The sequence below is a fragment of the Amblyraja radiata genome, chromosome 26 (assembly GCF_010909765.2).
Source record: "Amblyraja radiata isolate CabotCenter1 chromosome 26, sAmbRad1.1.pri, whole genome shotgun sequence".
In the NCBI taxonomy this organism is placed as follows: Eukaryota; Metazoa; Chordata; class Chondrichthyes; order Rajiformes; family Rajidae; genus Amblyraja; species Amblyraja radiata.
Genome location: NC_045981.1, coordinates 30,510,461 through 30,532,799, shown reverse-complemented (window position 1 = coordinate 30,532,799; position 22,339 = coordinate 30,510,461). Strand labels below are relative to the sequence as shown.

The window sequence follows — 22,339 nt, the reverse complement described above, 5'->3', positions numbered from 1 at the left end:
ATACCATAACCCTCCATTCCCTTCTCATCCATATGCCTATCCAATTTATTTTTAAATGATACCAACGAACCTGCCTCCACCACTTCCACTGGAAGCTCATTCCACACCGCTACCACTCTCTGAGTAAAGAAGTTCCCCCTCATGTTACACCTAAACTTCTGTCCCTTAATTCTGAAGTCATGTCCTCTTAATTTCAGCATTTGATTTTAAAACGTTGTTCTTCCATTTTGAGAGTACATTGTGGGGAACACCACTTGCTTTTCCCTTAGGAGAAATGTTTAGCTTAGTTTAGTTTAGTTTAGTTTAGAGATACAGCGAGGAAACAAGCCCTTCGGCCCACCGAGTCGGTGCTAACCAGCGATCCGAGCACATTAACACTATCCTGCGCACACTAGGGACAATTTACACGTATACCAAAACTATTTACCTACATACCTGCACGTCTTTGGAGTGTGGGAGGAAACCAAAGCTCTCGGAGCAAACACACGCGGTCACGGGGAGAACGTACAAACTCAGTACAGACAGCGCCCATGGTTGGTATCGAACCTTGGCACTGCAACTACTGCGCTCTTATGTAGGAGAAATGATTTCAATGGTTCAATGGCTCTTTATCAGGGCAGATATTCCGATGCATTCAACTGTTCACTGCCAAGGTTTTTTTACTATTGGCCACGACACGAGTATACTCGGGGAGTGGCACTGAACAGGTTAAGGTTCACAGATTGTTTAAACCCATTTAAAATGTGACTTCAATATGGTCGAATCACAGCTGTAAGACAAAGACGATAGTTATCAAAGATATGAAGGTAGGCACAAAATGCTGGAGTAACTCAGCGGGACAGGCGGCAACTCTGGAGAGAATGAATGGGTGATGTTTTGGGTCGAGACCCTTCTTCAGACTGATGTCAGGGGAGTGGGCGGGACAGAGGTGGAATGTAGTCGGAGACAGTAAGAATGGTGGGAGAACAGGGAAGGGAGAGGGAAAGCAAGGGCTAAGTGAAGTTAGAGAAGTCAATGTTCATACCGCTGGGGTGTAAGCTACCCAAGCGAAATATGAGGTGCTGTTCCTCCAATTTGCACTGGACTTCACTGACAATGGAGGAGGCCCAGGATGGAAAGGTAAGATTGGGAGTGGGAGTTAAAGTGCTGAGCAACCGGATCAGGTCGGTTAAGGCGGACTGAGCGGAGGTGTTCAGCGAAACGATCGCCGAGCCTGAAAAGACTGATTGGGTCCTTGGATGGAGTTGAGGGGGGAGGTAAAGGGACAGGTGTTGCATCTCCTGCGGTTGCTGGGGAAAGTACCTGGGTAGAGGGTGGTTAGGGTGGGAAGGGATGAGTTGACCAGGGAGATGTGGAGGGAACGGAAAGCAGAAAGGAGTGGAGATGGGAAGATGTGGCCAGTAGTGGGATCCCGTTGGAGGTGGCAAAAGTGTTGGAGGATTATATGCTGTATGTGATGGCTGATGGGGTGAAAGGTGAGGACAAGATGGACTCTGTCCTTGCTGCGAACGGAGGCAGCGGGAATAAGAGCGGAGCTGCGGGATATCGAGGAGACCCTAGTGAAAGACTCATCTATAATGGAGATGGGGAACCCCCCGATTCCTCAAGAATAATGACATCTCCAATGATCTAGTATGGAAAACCTCATCCTGGGCGCATATGCGGCGTAGATGGAGGAATTGGGAGTAGGGGATAGAGTCATTAGAGGAACCAGGGTGGAAAGAAGTGTGATCTACAGGATTGCTATTGGAGTCAGTAGGTTTGTAGTAGATCTCGGTCAATAGTCTGTTTCCTGTGATGGAGACGGTGAGATCCAGAAACGGTAGGGAGATGTCGGAGATGGTCCAAGTGAAATATCAAATATATGAAGGTAGACAAAAGTGCTGGAGAAACTCAGCAGGTGCAGCAGCATCTATGGAGCGAAGGAAATAGGCAACGTTTCGGGCCGAAACACTTCTTCAGACTGATATGAGTTCAGAATTTGTCAATTTGCTGCATCCTGCTATTATGATGCCTGGGATCCAAATATTTCCAATGGCTGCAATAATGTTGTTTTTATATATAAACACTGGGGAAATAAAAATTGTCATCAGAAATATTTTGTCAAAAAAAACCCAGAAAGGGCAAAGATTCTTCATATGGAAAGCTGGTTATTATCATGTAAAAGGGGAAATAATATTTTAAGTAACAAAAGGACACAAAGAGCTGGAACTACTCCATTAATTTGGAGTCCAATAATTGAACTCCAATAATTTGGCATCACCACCTCCCTCTGCAATTGGACACTGGATTTCCTCACCAACAGACCACAGTCTGTTAGGATCAACAACCTCACCTCCTCCACTCTAACACTGAACACCGGCGTGCCACAGGGCTGTGTGCTCAGCCCTCTCTACTCCCTCTTCACCCATGACTGCGTCCCTAAGTATGGCTCCAACGCCATCATAAAATTTGCCGATGACACCACGGTGGTAGGACTGATCAGGGACAACAATGAATCAGCCCATAGGGAGGAGGTCCAGAACCTGGCAGCCTGGTGTGCCAACAATAACCTCGTCCTCAACTCTAAGAAGACGAAGGAAATCATCGTTGACTTCAGGAAGACCAGAGGTGGCAGACATACCCCCATCCACATAAACGGGACTGAGGTGGAGCGCGTCTCCAACTACAAATTCCTCGGGGTACACATCTCAGAGGATCTGTCCTGGTCCCTCAATACCACCAAACTGATCAAAAAGGCGCAGCAGCGCCTTTACTTTCTGACGAGGCTTAAGAAAGTTCACCTGTCCCCCCAGATCCTGTCCAACTTCTACCGCTGTACCATCGAAAGCATCCTGACCACCTGCTTCACGGTATGATACAGCAGCTGCACCACAGCTGACAGGAAGGCACTACAACGGGTGGTGAAAACTGCTCAGCACATCATCGGTGCCCCGCTCCCTGCCATGGATGCCCTCCACCGCAAACGGTGTCTAAGACGGGCCGGGAAAATCATCAAGGACCCCTCTCACCCTAACCATGGACTGTTTGCCCTCCTCCCATCAGGGAGGCGGTACAGGAGCCTCAGGTCTCGCACAAGCAGGCTGAGGAACAGTTTTTTCAATAACACCATTACACTGCTGAACTCACAGTCCCGTCGCTAGCTATCTTTAGACTCTCCCATTTGTATACATTTATTTGCCTATGTACCAGTTTAATTCATCCACAGTCCACACATTGTTAACCATATTTTTATTTTTATTTGTATTTGTATTTTGTATTTGTATTTTTATTTCTACTATCTTGCACTATGACCAGACGCTAAACTGCATTTCGTTGTACCTGTACTTGTATTTGTGCAATGACAATAAAGTTGAATTGAATTGAATTGAACAATAATTTGGGGTGGCATAGTGGCACAGTGGCAGAGTTGCTGCCTTAAGGGCCTGTCCCACGAGCATGCAACTCCATGCAGCAAGCGCGACCTAAAGGGCCTGTCCCACGAGCATGCAACTCCATGCAGCAAGCGCGACCTAACGTGGTCGCTTGAGCCGTATGTCCTCGCGGGGCCGGTCCCACTTCGATCGCCGGAGCCGTATGGAGTTTGCGGAGCAGGTCCCAACTTCGCGCGGGGCTCTGAAAAACTGACCGTGTTCAAAAATTCCGCGCGGCAACGGCCTGTCGGCCCGCAGCCATCTCAACGCCGTACGCACCGCCTCGAAGCCGTACGTCACGCGCGAACTTCCCGCGGACTTCGCTCGAACTTCATGTCACTCACTCGACCTCCGCGCGGCCCCCGCTTCTGGTTTGGTCGCGCTTGCCGCATGCAGTCGCATGCTCGTGGGACAGGCCCTTTAGGTCGTGCTTGCCGCATGCAGGTCGCATGCTCGTGGGACAGGCCCTTTACAGTGCCAGAGACCCAGGTTCAATCCTGACTGAGGGTGCTGTCTGTATGGAGTTCTCCCTGTGACCGCATGGGATTTCTCCGGGCACTCCAGTTTCCTCCCACATTCAAAAGACGTGCAGGTTTGTAGGTTGATTGGTTTTGGTAAATGTATTCCTAGTGTGGAGGATAGTGCTAGTGTTCGGGTGATTGTTGGTGGGCCGAAGGGCCTGTTTCCATGCAGTAGATCTAAACCTACACTCTAATCCTAACTCAGTGGGTCAGGCAGCATCTCTGGAGAACATGAAAGGTCAAGACCCAGAACATCACCTATCCATGTTCTCCCAGAGATGCTGCCTGACCTGCCGAGTTACTCCAACACTGTGTCCTTTTGTGTATTAACCAGCATCTGCAGTTCCTTGTTTCTATATTTTAAATGAACAATTCTTATTTGTTGAGATACTCGCAGTTTAATAAGGTAATGACCCAAGCAAACATTTTCTGCTTGTTTGGCACGTATTGCATATACTGATCATTGCCTGCATCTGATGGACTAATCTGGGGGCTATTGGAATGTGCTGTCAGATGGGAAATCTTTACTTCAGAAGTTCAGACATTACAATCACATGGCACTCTGCTTATTAACACAGGCAGGGAGTGATGCTGCAGTACTCTTTACTGGAATATTATTTTAGAGAAAAATAGCTCTAAGAATGGAGTATGACAGCACGGTGACAGATGAGAGACATTGAAGAAGAGTGGAATATTTAGTCTATTTCTCTTGTGAGGGGGAAAAAATAACTTCAAAATTCACTCCTGTTCCTGTCTATATTTTGTCTATTGCTCAAAAAAGTGAGATTCATAAACTGCAATACAGTTTTTGAGTTCATTGACTTTTAAAATTTGAAGTTGGGGAGTCTAGCTCACAATTTGTTTTCTCTTCGGGATTGGATCAGACCTGTTGAGTTTATTATTTCCCTTGAAGCAAAGCACACACATCTCATCTCATCTTTTCTGCAGACTTGAGTTTGAAGAGTCTGGTACAACACCAAAACAATTGAGTTCCGTTTAGTTTAGAGATACAGCATGTACACAGGCCCTTCGGCCCACTGAGTCCGTGCCGACCGACAATCCCCGTCACACCAGCACTATCCCACACATTGGGGACAACTTACAATTTCACTGAAGCCTTATACAAATTTATACATCTGGAGGAGGAAACCAGAGCACCTGGGAAAAATCCACGCAGTCACAGGGAGAACGCACAAACTCCCTACTGACAGTACCTGCAATCATGATGGAACCTGTGTCTCTGGCACTGTAAGGCAGCAACTATGCCGCTGTGCCATTGTGCCACCCCTAATTGCTGAAGCCACATTCATGTCCTGGCGTTCAGTGTGGTTCTTCTTTTTGGAAGCGAAGATAATTTGGTGCATGGGTTAAAATGCCGGCACATGGCGGCACTGTGACAAAGCTGATAGAGCAGCTGCCTCACAGCACCAGAGACCCGGGTTGGAACCCGACCTCGGGTGCTGTCTGTGTTTGGTGTTTGGATGTTCACCCTGTGACCACATGGGTTTCCTTCAGGTGCGCCGGTCTCCGCATTGAAACAGGCCCTTTGGCCCAACAAGTCCATGCAAATCACCAATCACCGGTTAACACTAGTTCTATGTTATCCCACTTTCAGATCTACTCCTAACACACCGGGGGCAATTTACTGATGCCAAATAACCTGCAAACCCACACGTCTGGGATGTAGGAGGAACTGGAACTTTGCTCAGTTTTGGTCACCCTCGTTCAAGAAAGATATCATTGTTGGAAATGGTGTAGGGAATATTTACAAGCATGTCACCAGGACTCGAGGCCCTGAGTCACAGGGTAAGGTTGGGCAGGCTAGGACATTATTCCTTGGAGTGCAGGCGGTTGGGATGTGATCTTACAGAGTTGTATACAATCATGAGGAAAATAGATAGGGTGAATGCACAGAGACCTTTCCCAGGGTAGTGGAGTCAAGAACCGGAGGGCATATGTTTCAGGTGAGAGGAAAGACAATAGGAATCAGGGGAGGTGGTGTGGGGGGGGGCAATGTTCTTACACTGCGGGTGATCGGTAGATGGAATGAGTTGTCAGAGGAGGTATTTGGGGCAGGTGTAATAAGAAGCTTTAAAATACATTCAAACAAGTACATGAATAGTGAAGGTTTAGAGAGGGATGGGCCACATGCAGGTTAATAGGAGTAGCTTTGATGAGGTATCTTGGTCGGCAATGCACAAGTTGAGCCGAAGGGAATATTTCTGTTCTGCATAATTCAATGACTCTGGTTTTAATACCAACAACCTGTTGTGTTGCCACCATCAGTCAATCACCCCAGCACGATCATTTCCTGAACCTGATATCCTCAGGTCTTTGCCTGAGATCAGCAATTGGAATCATAGAGTCTACTACCATTGGTATTAATGCATTAGTAATTGCATTACCTTGCATCAATTGCATGTAATACTACTAATACATGGTAATACCACAAGTCTACCACTCATGTACACACTAGGGGAAATTTACAATGGCCAATTAACCTACCAACCCATAAATCTTTAGTATATGGTTGTACAATGTGGAAACAGGCCCTTCAGCCCAACTTGCCCACAGTGACCAACATGCCCGTCTACACTAGTTCCACTTGCCTGCGTTTGGCCCATATCCCTCTAAATCTATCCTATCCATGCACATTTCTAAATGTTTCTTAAACGTTGCGTTAGTACCTGCCTTAACTGCCTCCTCCAGCAGCTTGTTCCATATACCCACCACCCTTTGCATTAAAACAGTTACCCCTCAGGTTCCTATTAAATCTTTCTCCCTCTCACCTTAAACCTATGTCCTCTGGTTCTCAATTCCCTTCTTCTGGGCTAGAGACTGGGCTTCATTTACCCAATATACTCATCTCATGATTTTGTACGCCTCTATAAGATCACCCCTCATCCTCCTGCGCTCCAGGGAATAGAGTCCCAGCTTACTCAATTCAATTTAATTCAATTCAATTTATTGTCATTTGGACCCCTTGAGGTCCAAACAAAATGTCGTTTCTGCAGCCATACATTACAAACAAATAGACCCAAGACACAACATATTTTACATAAACATCCATCACATCGCTGTGATGGAAGGCCAAAAAAACTTTTCTCTCCACTGCACTCTCCCCCCCGATGTCAGAGTCAAAGTCAAAGCCCCCGGCGGGCGATGGCGATTGTCCCGTGGTCATTTAAGCCACGCCGGGTGATGCAAGGCCGCACACCGGGTCTTGATGTTAGAGCCCCCGGCGCGCGCTCGCAAACTCCCGTCGCCATTCCAAGCCGCGCGGGGCGGTGATGTAGGCCCCGCTCCAGGAGCTCTTCAACCCCGCAACTCGGGCGGGAGAAGTCGCCGTTGCGGGAGCCCTGAAAAGCGGTCTCCCTCCAGGGACCCGCGGGCTCCCGGTGCCGCCCGCCAAACCCGCAGTTGCAGCCACCGAATCTCCGGGGGTCGGGCCGCAGCAGCGTCCACCACAGCTCCACCCGCACTGGACTCGGCCAGCTCCGCGACGGTGAGGTGAGTAGTTGGCACCAGAGTCCCCGGTCTTCCTGTTGGAGGCCGCTCCTCGTTGCAGCCCCAACGACAACGGAGACCCGACAAAGAAAAGGTCGGGTCTCCCGTGCAGGGAGAGATTTAAAAGTTACCCCCAACCCCCCCACACCACCCCCACCCCCCCACACACATACCCCAACAAAAAATAACAAAAACTACATAAAAACATAGACATAAAATAATAAAAACGCAGACAGACTGCAGAGGCCGCTGCAGACGAGAGTCGCGCCGCCTACCGGTTCTGAGTCTCTCTATTCAACCTCTCTCTAATGCCCAGTCTCTCGGGTCCTGGCAACAGCCTCGTAAATCGTCTCTGCACCCTTTCCCGCTTGACAACATCTTTCCTATCACATAGTGCGCAGAACTGAACACAATATTCTAAATGCGGACTCACCAACGTCTTATATAACATGACCTCCCTCCTTCTATACCCAATACTCTGACTGATGGCCAAAGGCCAATTAATGGTAAACAAGCTGCATTGATGGTGTCTGCACACAAGGAACTGGGTTGAGATTTTTAGAAAAACAAGAAAATGCAGATGCTGGCCTACGAGAAAAAAAGACACACTGTGCTGGAGTAACTCAGCGTGTTAGGAGTGCATGGATAAGCGGTGTGTTGGGTTGAGACCCTTCTTCGCACTCAGAGATTGAGACTTTCCTTGACACAGCTGACAGTATCAACTTTTATCACATTAATCCGATTTGTTTACAGATCCCAGCAATCAAAAGCTGGCATCTTTCCCACACTGCTACCCTGATTTCATTTGCCTCATTTCAAACATATGTACTGCTAATCATTCAGACATGCTAACGAGATTTTGACCTGAGAAGCTGATGTGTGCAAATGGGGATTGCTGTCACATTTTACATCCTCATCCACATATTCCACACATCTGTTTATTGATCTGTAGGATTTGATTTCTCTCTGGCAGCAGCTGCTATTTATTGTGAGCGTAGCGTTCTTTTGTCTGGTCGATTAGCTAGATCGCTTGCCAGTTTCCTGCCATTTTACATTCATTGCGCTGCATTCAAGTTCATCTTTTCTTGTCATGTCTACCTTAATGCAACCTGTAGCCCTTACATTGTAAATGAGGCACCATCAATGCTGAATGAGCGAGATGATACACAAAGAATACAGCACAGAAACAAGCCCTTCAGCCCACTGAGTCCATGCCGCCCATCGATCAACCGTTAACACTAGTTCAATGTTGTTCCACTTTCATATCCACTCCTTACACACTGGAGGAAATTTTGCAGAGGCCAATTAACCTACAAACCCTGCGTGTCTTTGAAATGTGGGGGGAAACAGAAGCACCCAAAAGAAACCAACGCGGTTGCAGGGAGAACGTGTAAACTCCACACAGACAGCACCCGAGATTAGGATCGATCGCGGGTCTCTGGGCCCATGAGCCAGCAACTCTACCAGCTGCACCACAGTGCCGCCCTAGGGCATTGTCCAATTCATCTTTACCCCATTAGATTTTGTTTATACAACTGATGCTCAACAATGTTGGGAGGGAAAGATAGATCAGCCATGATTGAATGGCAGAGTCAGCTCTGGGCCGAATGGCCTACTTCTGCCCCTATGACTTATGAACCTATAATGTTCTGCATTCTGTATCTTTCCCTGCTCTAGCAATTGTAGTTGATTGTATTCATGCACAGTATTACCTCATCTGTTTGGACAGTCCGCAAAACAAAGCTTTTCATTGTAGCTGGGTACATGTGACAGTAGTGAACCTGAACAGAAGGCTGGACAAGCGTATATGATGGGGTGGTTATCGAGGATCGCACTGATAAATCTCATGGAGGAAAAGGGGAGTTCAAATGGAGCAATGATGCTGGCATGATGGGATGGGCTGAATGGCCTGTTTCAAGCCTAATATTGTCTATGTAATGCCATGTCCCCACCTGTGGTTTTCACCCTGCCATTGTTATCCACAGCAACAAACAAACCACAACTTTCTAATCCCTATTCACCTGAGTTAAACTGCTGATGAAGCTTAATATATCTGCACAAGAATAACAAGGTAAAACACAAAGTAACTGAAAAAAAGGGCATTGAACAAAATTACAAAATAATATTTTAAATTTCTTGTCCCAATAACAGTACCTTTGGCCCTGACTCTCAGTCTGAAGAAGGGTCTCGACCCGAAACATCACCTATTCCTTTTCTCCAGCTGCTGCCTGGCCCGCTGAGTTACTCCAGCATTTTGTGCCTGTCAACAGCACCTTTCATGTCGTCAGAATAGTTCTTGCCGCGTCAGCAACAATGACATGTTAAATCACTGTGCTATCTTTTTCTGGAAATTTGATTTTGCTTACACGTGGCACTTTTTACCCGTGATCGTGGTACTGGCTCATATCAGAGATATTTTGAGGAGAAGGCAATTGTAGAGAGGCTATTTCAATGGAAATGGCACACAGTCCCTATTTCCTCAGCAGTACTGGTGCTTAATGTTTTATTGTGCTCTTCCGTAGGTCTTAGCTGACAGATGTTAAACTGACTTCCCTGCACAGCGCACTAGCTGTAATTTGATTGCCACGTAGCTGTTGTTTTTGGTTCTCAGAAGAATTGGCTCGAATAACTTAGAAAGGAAAGACACTGCTCTCTGCTGGACTGTGGACAGAAGTACTCTGACTGTCAACACGGTCCCTTCCTGATGTTGGAAGCACATTTGGACTTGCAAGGGAAACAACGTTGCACCTAATAGTCTAGTTTAGTTTATTATTGTCACGGGTACCAAGGTGCAGTGAGAAGCTTTTTTGTTGCGTGCTATTCAGTCAGTGGATTGGTTACAACCAACCCGTCCACAGTGTACAGATAGAGGATAAAGGGAATAATGTTTGGTGCCGGGTAAAGCCCAATTAAAGACAAACCAAAGGTTTCAAATGAGGTGGATGGTAGCTCGGGACCACTCTCTGGTTGGGGATGGGATGGTTCAGTTGTCTGATAACAGTATCTTGCACTTATTTTGTTTCACTCAGTGAGTTCAGTTAAACACCTTTTGTGTTGAGATACAACACTTTTTCAAAATACTGGAGTAACTCAGCGGGTCAGGCAGCATCTCTGGAGAAAAAGAATAGGTTACGTTTTGGGTCGCAACCCTTTTTCAGACTGAAAGTAGGGCTGTGGCCCGAAACGTCACCTGTCCATTTTCTCCAATAGGTGCTGCCTGACCTGCTGAGTTACTCCAGCATTTTCTGTCTTATCTTCTGTGTAAACTAGCATCTGCAGTTCCTTCCTACATGTGACATTAAACCTGTAATGAATGTACAAATCTCCAAGGCAGCTTTCTTTTCAACAACCATCATCATTCTTGCAATGTGTCCCCTTAAGGGGAATATGCAAGTTTTCTCAAGTTGAGTAATTCATTCAGTTGAAATAATTAGAAACTGTTTACCATTATGTTATTATGCTTCCAAAGCAGGTCCTAAATGCAAAGTTTGATCTACAGAGAGGAAATAGTGACAATTACATGCAAAACTTATTCTGCACCTTGAGTCCAAGTCCACTTGCCTTGCACTTGTGGGGTTTTATCATTAATGTCTTATTATTATTAATGTTTAGTGTTTTCTGAGTCATTTGTAACTGTCACTGTATGTCATGTTGTTACTTGTGGGCGGAGCACCAAGGCAAATTCCTTGTATGTGAATACTTGGCCAATAAACTTACTTACTTAGTTAGGTAGCTGAACCACTCCCATTCTTGCCATAGAGGGAGTACAGAGAAGGTTCACCAGACTGATTCCTGGGATGTCAGGACTTTCATATGAAGAAAGACTGGATAGACTCGGCTTGTACTCGCTAGAATTTAGAAGATTGAGGGGGGATCTTATAGAAACTTACAAAATTCTTAAGGGGTTGGACAGGCTAGATGCAGGAAGATTGTTCCCGATGTTGGGGAAGTCCAGAACAAGGGGTCACAGTTTAAGGATAAAGGGGAAATCTTTTAGGACTGAGATGAGAAAAACATTTTTTACACAGAGAGTGGTGAATCTCTGGAATTCTCTGCCACAGAATGTAGTTGAGGCCAGTTCATTGGCTATATTTAAGAGGAAGTTAGATGTGGCCCTTGTGGCTAAAGGGATCAGGGGGTATGGAGAGAAAGCAGGTACAGGATACTGAGTTGGATGATCAGCCATGATCATATTGAATGGCAGTGCAGGCTCGAAGGGCCAAATGGCCTACTCCTGCACCTATTTTCTATGTTTCTATGTTTCTATTTATATTTAGAGATACAGCTTGGAAATAGGACCTTTGGCCCACGGAGTCAATGCCGACCAGCAAACACCCTGTACACTAGCACTATCCTACACATTAGGGTGAATTTACAATTTTCAGAAGCCAATTAACTTACAAACATTTACGTCTTTGAAGTGTGGGAGGAAACCAGAGCACCCGGAGAAAACCCATGCGGTCACTGTGAGAACGTGTAAACTCCATACAGACAGTCGGGATTGAACCCGGGTCTCTGGCGCTGTAAGGCAGCAACTCTACCGCTGCGCCACTGTGCCGCCCACTTTTTTTAAAACAAAAACGGCTCGAAGTCAAAGTAAATGCCAGATTAATTCAATTCCAGATTGTAGCACATTTGATTTATTGGGATATAACATCAAAAATAATTTGCATACTTTTCCTTAAGGGACACATTGCATTAATGATGATTTCTGTTTTGAAATGAAAGCTGCCTTGGAGACTTGTATATTTGAAGTCATCCCTGATAAAAAGGGAAATGCATTAAAAAATTCTTGACGTAGTGGAAACAGGCCTTTCGGCCCAACCGACCAAGATGCCCCAGCTATACTATCCCACCTGCTCGCTTTTGGCCCATATCCCTCTGAACTGTTCCTATCCAGGTGTCTACTAAATGTTGTGATAGTACCTGTCTCAACTATAATCTCTGGCAGCTTGTTCCATATACCCACCACCTTCTCAGTGAAGTTGCCCCTCAGGTTCTAAATAAAACACTTTCCCCTCTCCCTTTAAACATGTCCTATGGTTCTTAAATGCCCTACTCTGGGTAAAAGAGTCTGTGCCTTCGTCCTATCTATTCCCCTCAGTCCAAAAAACCCCATAGTTCACCTGAGAATTGTCACAAAATTGGTTTTATATGACAGTGGTGTTCAGTAACGATGAATCAACAGCAGACCATTAATGACAACACTTGCCTGGAATAGATACAAAACACAGAGAGGAAAGTGAAAATGTCGCAATCATTTTTACTGTGGCTGGGATGTTGGCTTCTAATTTAGCGATGGTGAGATTTAGGGCATTTGTTTTCATTTGGATCGGGGTCTGCAATGAGATATCTTGACATCTCGCAAACTAATCATTATTATCGTTTAACTGTGGTTGGAAAATGTATTTGTCTTGCAAACGTTGTTATAATTGTAGCAAATTAGATAGATGTGTAATTGTACCCTCTATAATGGACTGTAATTACATTTCAGCATACAGAAGTGTTCTTTTTCGCACTGCTATAAGCAAAGGTTTTTTTATCTTATGAGGATGTTTTGTGCGTAGTTAGCCATCTCAATGATGTGTTTCTCGTTTGTAGGACTATAAGACAGAGTGGAACTAGAGTGTGGACAAAGACAATCCTGCTGTGAGTATGTTAATACTAAATATTTACATGGGAAATCTGTCTCTCGCAGTGTGAATGTGGAGTTTTCTGGGCAGTGTGTTGGAATGTTATTGGGAACCTGCCAGCCATGGTTAATAATGTGGCGATTTAACAGTATAGTTCTTTATTTTTTAAAGAGAAAATGTATGTTCTATCCTGAATGGCAATGTTGCTGTGTTTAAAACAGCATGTTCTGGTTAATTTACATTTAGAAAAATCATTGATAGTCTTTGTAAAAGAGCATTTATTTTTGATTTATTATTTCGTTCATTGCTTATGACATGGTTATAAAAGAATAATAGACTAAATGTTTTGGAGAAGTAGTGTTAATTTGTTAATATACTCCTTTGTCAGAGATGAGCCACTTAATCTATTTTTACCTGTTTCTATGGTAACAATATTTTATTTACAGTATTTTCTGCTCCTGCTTGACATTGTCATTCTGACTGAGAATTAAGTAGATTGTTCTTACAGGAGAGTTGACTGATAATGGAATGAATATATCAAAGACAGGACAATACTTGACCAGGTTCATGAGGTTAACCTTTGCTCTCATTCAGATATTTATTACTTTGTCTGAATCTTCTTTCCGCTTATTGAAATTCTGTTTGAATCTGTGGCACCGTGAGTTCTACTCTTTTCTTTCTAAATCCAGATGAATTTATTTCTTCAGTGTTATTTCTCATCCAATGGATTTGATATTTAAAAGGCTCAGATGGAGAGGGCTTTGGCCAGAAATTGAGGTGGAAATGAATTCAAATCGATTACAGATAAGAAGGTAGCGATAAGTCCTGATGGAATAGGATTGGAATAAATGGATTTCCCCGAGTTAGAAATAAGAGGAAGAAGATGATAATATATTCAGGTGTGCCAAGAATGGCAATGTTTGCGTTTCATCAGTCACTTATGCTGAATTACAAATTATTAAACGATAAGGGTTTAAAGATCCTTTCTTAGCAGAAATAGTCGGAAAAATAATTTTGGTCATGTTGAATACAATGTAAATTCTCTTTTTAAATTGCTTAGATTTGATTGCCTAACTTGGGATGCATTTGGTACTCGACTATATTGATATGCTTATCTACTGTACCTACACATCCCAAGGGTACAAAGCCAAAAAGAAGTCTAACTGATTCTAGTGGCGTTGTCTCATGGCCAATTTATGAAATATAGGTACAGAGAAGCTCAACACTCTGGCAACACACAGAAATGTGCTGAACTTTCTTCCAGCTCTTGTTTGCTTGTGTTCATCTCTTTAGCACTTTGTTTTAGTTTTTGTTTATTACCTGTATATTTCAACACCAATGACTTTCAGAAATGGATAGAATTGATCACAGCTAATCAAATACCATACACCGCAGGGCTTGGGCGATCTTTACAAATGCCATCATTACTCTTGTGTTTTACTTTAACTTAAACTGCTTATATTGGCTGGCAATGTTATATTCTCAAAGGAACTGAAAAAGATCAATAAAGACCATTCAATGAAGAGCATTTGTAAGCTCTTGGCCTCCACTGAAGGAACGTAATCTTTGGCCACCATTCCAACTCTAGCTTCAGTTTGTTTCCAATCAGATCTGCATCTCTTTCTTCACTGTGGCTTTTTCTTAATAAGTGCATGATGGTGGGTCTATTCTAACAAGGTTGTGGGATGTAATCTGCCAGAGATTCCATTGGGCGGGGTGCGATGGGATGCTCTTGACTCTTCGGATGTACAGTAGCATCTCAGCACTCACATTGAAGCATGTATGGAACAAATAAAGTTACACGTTCCAACCTGTTTTTGGTAGCAAATCAGCCCATTTAAAGTTAGGTATTCTTTCAACTCTGTTTGGAAGTTGGGTACGTTTAATTGCCTCATTGTACCATGCTGTGATGTGCACGGGAAAATATGAATACAATTGGTAATGTTATCACCGCAGTATTACCAGATAATAACAGAAGTTTACCTGGGAATTCTAGATACCGATTCTATTTAGCCTCTGGTCTAAATTTCAGCTTCCAAATGCTTACAGTAACAGATTGTTTATTTTGAATAGGTAACATCTCATCAAATGTAGAATAATCTTTAAACCTACCATCTTGGTCAGGGGAGAATAGAGAAATATGATCTCAATAATTATATCTAACAAGGTAATATATTAGAAGATAATCAGTGTCAGGCTGTTTTAAGCAGCAACACAATGCATTAATGTTCCAATAGATTTGAATTAGCATTGGTTAGATTTAATGGCAATTAGATCAGTAATGTTAATGTCGCTTGTCCAGGTTTTGTAGGCATGTTGTGACCAAGATACAAGCAGAAAAATGCAGAAACATCCTACGTCTTGGCCAATAGCTGATGACGTGATCCACAGTGTGGATCTCATGCCCACAATTCTGCAGGGATAGATTTGATTTTCAGGCGGTACAGTTGCGCAGCAGTAGAGTTGCTGCCTTACAAGAGTTCAATCCTATCTCTGGATGCTGTCGGTACGGAGTTTGTACGTTCCCCCTGTGACAGGATGGGTTATCTTTGGGTGCTCCGGTTTCCTCCCACACTCCAAAGAGTTATGGGTTTGTAGTTTAATTGGCTTTGGTAAAAATTGTAAATCGGCCCTAGTATGTTGGATAGTGTTAGTGTACGGGGTGATCGCTGGTCAGCGCGGACTTGGTTTGCTGAAGGGCCTATTTCCGCACCTTATATATGACTAATGACTAAAGTGTGTGGTGAAGGTGTCCACTCTGCACACATGTAACCCTGACTACATAATCACCATGGTAGATCCAAGGAATTTTCATGGAATCAATAACTCGCTGCATTATTGGAGATGTTATTCTGCCTCAGCTTCTCTTCCTTGGGCCCCTGGCTGTAGATTGTTGATTGGATTATCATGCTTTATTGGGCTGGTGATTTGGAGCTAGAGCTTTCGAAAGACATTCTTCATTGCTAGTATTGTTTGTGGATCTTTGCAGTGCAGGGGTGGGTGGGTGGTGGGACACAAGGGAGCACAATCACACAGTCAGTGATGGAACATCACATTGGCTTTTATCATTTGAGGATAAAATTGCTCACAACGTTAACAGATCCTGGCTGATCCATTCATGCATCAGGTAAACTAGTACATTAGTATCCAAGTGCTGTTTAATTACAAGACATCTATTAGGTTCAGGAGCCGAATAGGGCCTAATAAGATTATACCCATTAGGCTTAATCATCCTGAACCTAATGGGATTTTTCCAAGAAGCCTCTTTCACAAAAGTCTGTTAAATCCAATAGTTTACTGCTCCAGTGCATTCACTCGTCAAATTTCCAAACTTTGTTGGAAAATAATAGTTTAGCTTTACTTTTTGCTGTCCGTTACCCATCCCAAATGGTTGAAGAAAGGTCATCCTTTAGATTGGTCCATCCAAGCTAATTTGCCCAGGGTTCTCCAAAACAGCTTCAGTGCACTTAGGCAGGTTGGGAGAGTGGACAGAGAAGTAGCAATGGAATATAGTGTAGCAAAGTGTGGAGTCGTGCATTTTGGTAGTACCTATGAAGGTGTAGACTACTTTCTAAATGGGGAGAGAATCTAGAAATTAGTGCAAAAGGACTTGGGAGTGCTGGTGCAGGATCCAGAATAAGTTAATTTGCAAATCGAATCGGTGGTAAGGAAAGCAAACACAATGCTAGCAGTTATTTCAAGAAGGAGAGAATACAAAAGCAGGAATGCAATGCTGAGCCTCTATAAGGAGCTGGTCAGACCACATTTGGAGTATTGTGAGCAATTTTGGGCACCATATCAGATGGAAGGATGAGCTGGCTCTGGAGAGGGTTTAGAGGAGGTTTACAAATTGATCTCAGGAATGAGTAGGTTAGCATATGATGAGCGTTTGTTGGCACTGGGCCTGTACTCGCTGGAGATTAGTAAGACGATAGGGGAACCTCATTGAAATTTAGCAAATAGTGAAAGGCTTGGATAGAGTGGATGTGGAGTGGATGTTTCCACTAGTGGCAGAGTCTGGGACTAGAGATCATAGCCTCGGAATTAAAGGATGTTCCTTTAGGAGGGGATGAGGAATAATTTCTTTAGTCAGATGGTGGTAAATCTGTGGAATTCTTTGCCACAGAAGGCTGTGGAGGCCGTTAATGGATATTTGTAAGTCAGAGATAGAATCTGTAGAAGGGTCTTGACCCAAAACGTCACCCATTCCTTCTCTTCAGAGATGCTGCTGGTCCCACTGAGTTACTCTGGCTTTTTGTGTCTATCTTCAGTTTAAACCAGCAATTGCAGTTCCTTCTTACACATACAGAGATTCTTGATTAGTATGAGTGTCAGGAATTATGAGGAGAAAACAGGAGAATAGGGTTAGGAGGGAGAGATAGATCAGCAATGATTGAATGGCGGAGCAGACTTGGTGGGCCGAATGGCCTAATTCTGCTACTATCACTTAGGACCTATGACCTTCTCAAAAACGAGAAGGCAGATGCGAGAGTTTTGGCCAAAAAAATCAAACTGCTGGAGGATCTCACTGGGAAGTTTCTGCCAGTTCCCCCAGCAGTTTGCTTTTTTGGAACTCGGATGATGTTCCCAGCAAGCTCCTCCATCAGTATGATTTGTGTTCACATCTCAGACGGGACTCATGATGGGACTCACGATGCAGCTCATCGGCTAAATAGTTCTAGAAGATTCCCACAGCATCATCTTTTAGATAGGCAGATGGATGTGAGGTGAATGATTGTGATCAACTTCAGGAAGCAAAATGATACACGTACACCCCGGTAGCATCAGGTAGCAACGTAGAGATGCTGGCTGAAAGCTTCAAGTTCTTAGGAATAACCATCACCAGCAATTTGTCCTGGACTGGCCATATTGAAGCAATGGTTAGGAAAGCACCCAACTCCTCTCCTTCCTTAGAAGTCTTAGGAAGTTTGGCATGTTCCGAACAACCTCACCAAATTCTACCGAAAGCATTTTATCCGGTTGCATAACAGCCTAGTTTGCGAACAGCTCCATCCAAGACCTCAAGAATCTGCAGAGTTGTGGACATAGCCTAGGCCACATGCAAACCAATCTCATTCCATGGACTCCATCTACTCTGCACGCTGCCTCGGCAAGGCCGCCAGCGTAACCAAGGACTAATCTCACTCAGAATGATTGAAAGAAACAGCACGGAGACAGACTGAGTCCACGCCGACCATCCATCACCTGTTTGCACTCGTTCTATGTTATCCCTCTTTCGCCTCCACTCCCAACGCACTCGGAGCAATTTACAGAGGACAATTAACCCACAAACCCGCACATCTTAGGGATGTTGGTGGTAACTGGAGCACCTGGAGGAAACTCACCTGGTCAGTAGGGCAACGTGCAAAGTCCACACAGACAGCAGCCGAGGTCAGGATCAAACCAGGGAGTTTGACCAGAACGATGCCTATGTCTGTGTGTGGGCAAAAGCAATCGATGGTAAGATTTTTGCACAGCGAGTGGTGGGTGCCTGGAATGTGCTGCCGGGGATGGTGACATTTAGGAGGCTTTTAGATAGGTGCATGGATATGTAGGGAATGGAGGGATATGGATCATGTGCGGGCAAAAGAGCTTAGTTTACCTTGATATTATGTTTGGCACAGACATTGTGGATGAAGGGATTGTTGTTGTGCTCCTTCCGTTCAATACTGATGTGCAAAATCTGAAAATGGGGTTTGAGCCCAAACGCCTCAGGTGATAATGGTAGCTACCAAACCAAGATGACAAACGGCTCAGTTACTCTAAGTGTGTATCATATTTACATTACCGTCTGCTTAGCCCTCCATGTTTATGAGGCCCTGTTTAATAGATGGTTACTAAGGAACATGGTGTGCTTTTAGGGTAAATTTATATTCAGAAAATAAGACCACATACGATAAATTAATTGAAGTCTGGAGAGCGTTGTTTTTCTGCTGATGAACGTGGATTATTACTTCATTTTCTTCAGAACTGTCTTCTCGAGGTTATCATCTTCTCAGTGGAATACTCTTGGATGTAACTTTGATCCTAATGTTTAAAGAATATATCCATAATTTTCAGACATTTTGCCTTCATCTAATTATCTGTTGCCTGTAACATCACACAAACTACTGTAATTAGACACTTGAGGGTTTACTTTAATATAATCCGGATGAACTTCATGTTTGATAAGGTTAAACAAATCTGGCCAAGGTTTGTGAGAGGTGAGAGACCACGCAACTGGGAGTTCTGTCCCTACCTGAGAGTTATTAACCACTGAAGCAACAAGAATCATTTGTGATCTTTCTAACTGCCTTTCCTCAACGTTTCAATACATTCGTCCACTGTTAATTGTACTAATGTGAACTCTCACAATTTAGTTTAGTTTAGAGATACAACACGGAAACAGGCCCTTCGGCCCACTGAGTCCGCGCTGACCAGTGATCCCCAGACATTAATACTATCCTACACCAATGAGGGATAATGTTACATTGACACCAAGCCAATTAGCCAACTAACCTGTACGCCTTTGGCGTGTGGGAGGTAACTGAAGTCTCGGAGAAAACCCATGCAGGTCACGGGGAGAACGTACAAACTCCGTACAGACAGCACCCCATAGTCGGGATCGAACCCGGGTCTCTGGCGCTTCAAGTGCTGTAAGGAAGCAACTCTACCGCTGCGCCACCGTGCCGCTCCAAATTGTCAATTGTCAACTGCAAGGTACATTGTTTAATGTTTTTTTTTTAAAAGACACAAAGTGCTGGAGTAACTCAGTGGGTCAGACAGCATCCCTGGAGAACATGGAACTGCAGATACTCTTTTACGAAAATAAAGACACAAAATGCTGGAGTAACGCAGCGGGTCAGACAGCATCTCTGGAGAAAATGGATAGGTGACGTTTTGCATCAGGCCCCTTCTTAAGACGCCACCGATCCATGTTCTCCAGAGATGCTGCCTGACTTGCCGAGTTGCTCCAGTGTTTTGTGTCCTTTTTTGTAAACAAGCATCTACAGGTCCTTGTTTCTACATTTCAATGTATTTATGATAATAAAGAGCACAACATATCAATCCATTCTATCCAATATCGGAGAGCTTAATGATAATTTTATTGGCCAGTTCCTTATGGTTGACTTCCATTGAATTTTCAATCTAAATGATGTCAGCAATACTTGTAAAAATCTGGTCCAGTCCCATTTACCTCAATGAATGAAGTACTTTGGCTTCTTGATTTAATTAGTAGCTGTGTTAATTTGATGTGGATGGTATGTTTTCCAATTAATGTATTGTTATGATGGATAGCCAAGCATAATTATGTTTTCCCAATACTATCCATAAGGTTCATGATCAGCTGCTTCCTTGTGGAACTGCATGCTGAGGTACCTTGGAACTAAGTGTAAAAAGCAGTGTTAAACCTGGTTGTGATTTTTTTCTGTAAACTGCTGTTAGTTTCAACTGGACGGCTTGGTTTGACCTTAAACATGCAGAACACAGTTTGATTGTGCTAAAAGAAACTTCTCCGCCACAAAGTGATGTTATTTTATATATATTTGAAGATGGCCGTGCCGTTGTGCTTGGCTGCCTGTTGTCTCCCGTCTGGACAAAGCCCCAAACAAAGCCAGCTCAACCGTCCGTATGTCCAGCAGTCAATCCTGGTCTACGGACAGCAAACACACCGGGACATCCGTGCCTCGGTCGTCGAGGTTTTCATCCGAGGCCCCGAACTGAGCTCCGGCCGAATCCCCGGACAAAGTGCCGGACTGAGTCCCGGACAAAACCCCGGACAAGGCTTCCCCTACCGTTCGTACACAAAAAAGCTGGAGAAACTCAGCGGGTGCAGCAGCATCTATGGAGCGAAGGAAATGGGCAACGTTTTGGGCCGAAACCCTTCTTCAGACTGATGGGGGGAGGCGGGGAGAAGAAGTCCGAGGGGGAGAGCTAGGAGGGGGAGGAGACAGCAAGGGCTAACTGAATTGTGAGAATTCAATGTTCATGCCACCAGGACGCAGACTCCACAAGGACGTGGAGGAGGCCCAGGACAGAGTTCCTCCACGGCCAGAGTGAGCAACACCGGAAATTGGAGGAACAGCACCTCATATCCCACTTGGGCAGTCTGCATCCTGGTGGCATGAACATTGAATTCTCACAATTCTGTTAGCCCTTGCTGTCTCCTCCCCTTCCTAGCTCTCCCTCAGCCCTTGGGCTCCTCCTCCTCCTTTTTCTTTCTTCTCCCTGTCTCCCCCCACCCCCCATCAGTCTGAATGACCTGAAATTAAAGCATATAATTAGTTAGTTACCCAATTGTAGCTAATTACAAAATTCAATGACTAGATCTAAACATCTATCCATTTCTTAAGAAAAGGTTAACATTTTTAAATAGCCTAAGTGTCCAAATAACATTCACACAAGAATTCACAATATAACATGATTTTTAAATCTCATTGTCATTAATTTATAGGCCAAATGGAAGGAATTTAGTGTTTAATTCCTGTAAATTAATGACCATTTAAATCATCTTGCAAGTGGGATTTTGTGGAACGCGATGGTTTGGAACGTTGCGGTAGCGGTGAATTTGAACCCCATGTCGGCAGGAAAAATACTGCCGGTTCGGATGGGCCCCAAGTCACCTTCTCGCAACTTAAAATTTTGATTAAAGGCATCTTAAGAAGCACTTTTTTATGTAAAAATAAACAGCGTACCTTGCCTTGTCCCCTATGTGAGATTCGTCCCGTTGTCGGCGTTTACGGCTTGAGAAGATGATTTTTAATTTACTCTAACAATTAAATTATCCAGCGCAGTTTAAAAATAACTGCAGAGAACAAGCGATTTTTCTTTAGCAACTAAACAGGCTGACCAACATCGATTTGAACAGCCTGGCGAAAACGGCATTTTAAACCCGCCCCCCTCTTAAAGGCACCAAAGTCGTGCACAGGGGCAGTGACAGAACTGCAGCGCTGCTGAAGGTAAGTTTTGTAACATACCTACATACAGCGCTCCCTCAGAGGACCTCAAGAAAGGCTTGAAAGTAGAAATAAGTTTTAAGTCTAGACTTAAAAGAGTTGATGGAGCAGTTCTGGTGGGAAGAGGGATGCTGTTCCACAGTCTAGGTGCTGCAACCGCAAAAGCGCGGTCGCCCCTGAGCTTATTCCTAGACCGCGGGATGGTCAGTAACCCCAAGTCGGCCGATCTGAGGGACCTGGAGGTGGTGTGGTGGGAAAGCAGATTGTTGATGTAGGTGGTGGCGAGCCCATTAAGGGCTTTGTAAACAAAAAGGAGCTTGAAATTGATT

General features: G+C 44.3%; 1 protein-coding gene across 2 annotated transcripts in view; it reads left to right on the top strand.

The window, feature by feature from the left end:
• rbfox3 (RNA binding fox-1 homolog 3) overlaps positions 1-22,339 on the top strand; it is a 1,262,719-nt gene that overhangs the window by 188,163 nt on the left and 1,052,217 nt on the right. For both annotated transcript variants that reach the window (XM_033044598.1, XM_033044592.1), the window contains exon 2: positions 13,043-13,090. The gene's annotated coding sequence lies outside the window, so the exon portion shown is untranslated. The remainder of the gene's footprint in view (positions 1-13,042; positions 13,091-22,339) is intronic.